Below are 2,726 nucleotides of genomic sequence, written 5' to 3'. Positions count from 1 at the left end.
AAGCAAAAGCTGAGAGAGTTCAGCACCACCAAACCAGCTCTACAACAACTGCTAAAGGAACTTCTCTAGGCAAGAAACACAAAAGAAGGGAAAGACCTACAAAAACGAACCCAAAACAATTAAGACAATGGGAATGGGAACACACATATCGATAATTACCTTAAATGTAAATGGACTAAATGCTCCCACCAAAAGACACAGATTGGATGAATGGATACAAAAACAAGATGCATATATTTGATGTCTACAAGAGACCCACTTCAGACCTAGAGACACATACAGACTGAAAGTAAGGGGATGGAAAAAGGTATTTCATGCAAATGGAAACCAAAAAAAGCTGGAGTAGCAATTCTCATATCAGACAAAATAGACTTTAAAACAAAGACTATTAGAAGAGACAAAGAAGGACACTACATAATGATCAAGGGATCGATCCAAGAAGAAGATATAACAATTGTAAATATTTATGCACCCAACATAGGAGCACCTCAATACATAAGGCAAATACTGACAGCCATAAAAGGGGAAATCGACAGTAACACATTCATAGTAGGGGACTTTAACACCCCACTTTCACCAATGGACAGATCATCCAAAATGAAAATAAATAAGGAAACACAAGCTTTAAATGATACATTAAACAAGATGGACTTAATTGATATTTCTAGGACATTCCATCCAAAAACAACAGAATACACATTTTTCTCAAGTGCTCATGGAACATGCTCCAGGATAGATCATATCTTGGGTCACAAATCAAGCCTTGGTAAATTTAAGAAAATTGATATTGTATCAAGTGTCTTTTCCGACCACAACACTAGGAGACTAGATATCAATTACAGGAAAATATCTGTAAAAAATACAAACACATGGAGGCTAAACAATACACTACTTAATAACGAAGTGATCACTGAAGAAATCAAAGAGGAAATCAAAAAATACCTAGAAACAAATGACAATGGAGACACGACGACTCAAAATCTATGGGCTGCAGCAAAAGCGGTTCTAAAAGGGAAGTTTATAGCAATACAATCCTACCTTAAGAAACAGGAAACATCTCGAATAAACAACCTAACCTTTCACCTAAAGCAATTAGAGACAGAAGAACAAAAACCCCCAAAATTAGCAGAAGGAAAGAAATAATAAAATCAGATCAGAAATAAATGAAAAAGAAATGAAGGAAACGATAGCGAAGATCAATAAAACTAAAAGCTGTTTCTTTGAAAGGATAAACAAAATTGATAAACCATTAGCCAGACTCATCAAGAAAAAAAGGGAGAAGACTCAAATCAATAGAATTAGAAATGAAAAAGGAGAAGTAACAACTGACACTGCAGAAATACAAAAGATCATGAGAGATTACTACAAGCAACTCTATGCCAATAAAATGGACAACCTGGAAGAAATGGACAAATTCTTAGAAAGGCACAACCTGCCAAGACTGAATCAGGAAGAAATAGAAAATATGAACAGACCAATCACAAGCACTGAAATTGAAACTGTGATTAAAAATCTTCCAACAAACAAAACCCCAGGACCAGATGGCTTCACGGGCGAATTCTATCAAACATTTAGAGAAGAGCTATCACCTATCCTTCTCAAACTCTTCCAAAATATAGCAGAGGGAGGAACACTCCCCAACTCATTCTACGAGGCCACCATCACCCTGATACCAAAACCAGACAAGGATGTCACAAAGAAAGAAAACTACAGGCCAATATCACTGATGAACATAGATGCAAAAATCTCAACAAAATACTAGCAAACAGAATCCAACAGCACATTAAACGGATCATACACCATGATCAAGTGTGGTTTATTCCAGGAATGCAAGGATTCTTCAATATACGCAAATCAATCAACGTGATACACCATATTAACAAATTGAAAGAGAAAAACCATATGATCATTTCAATAGATGCAGAGAAAGCTTTTGACAAAATTCAACACCCATTTATGATAAAAACCCTGCAGAAAGTAGGCATAGAGGGAACTTTCCTCAACATAATAAAGGCCATATATGACAAACCCACAGCCAACATCGTCCTCAATGGTGAAAAACTGAAAGCATTTCCACTAAGATCAGGAACAAGACAAGGTTGCCCACTCTCACCACTCTTATTCAACATAGTTTTGGAAGTTTTAGCCACAGCAATCAGAGAAGAAAAGGAAATAAAAGGAATCCAAATCGGAAAAGAAGAAGTAAAGCTGTCACTCTTTGCAGATGACATGATACTATACATAGAGAATCCTAAAGATGCTACCAAAAAACTACTAGAGCTAATCAATGAATTTGGTAAAGTAGCAGGATATAAAATTAATGCACAGAAATCTCTGTCATTCCTATACACTAAGGATGAAAAATCTGAAAGTGAAATCAAGAAAACACTCCCATTTACCATTGCAACAAAAAGAATAAAATATCTAGGAATGAACCTACCTAAGGAGACAAAAGACCTGTATGCAGAAAATTATAAGACACTGATGAAAGAAATTAAAGATGATACAAAGAGATGGAGAGATATACCATGTTCTTGGATTGGAAAGATCAACATTGTGAAAATGACTCTACTACCCAAAGCAATCTACAGATTCAATGCAATCCCTATCAAACTACCACTGGCATTTTTCACAGAACTAGAACAAAAAATTTCACTATTTGTATGGAAACACAAAAGACCCCGAATAGCAAAAGCAATCTTGAGAACGAAAAACGGAGCTGGAGG

Source organism: Lagenorhynchus albirostris, chromosome 5 (genome assembly GCF_949774975.1).
Source record: "Lagenorhynchus albirostris chromosome 5, mLagAlb1.1, whole genome shotgun sequence".
In the NCBI taxonomy this organism is placed as follows: domain Eukaryota; kingdom Metazoa; phylum Chordata; class Mammalia; order Artiodactyla; family Delphinidae; genus Lagenorhynchus; species Lagenorhynchus albirostris.
The sequence above is the reverse complement of the archived record's forward strand: the minus strand, read 5'-3'. Positions refer to the sequence as shown.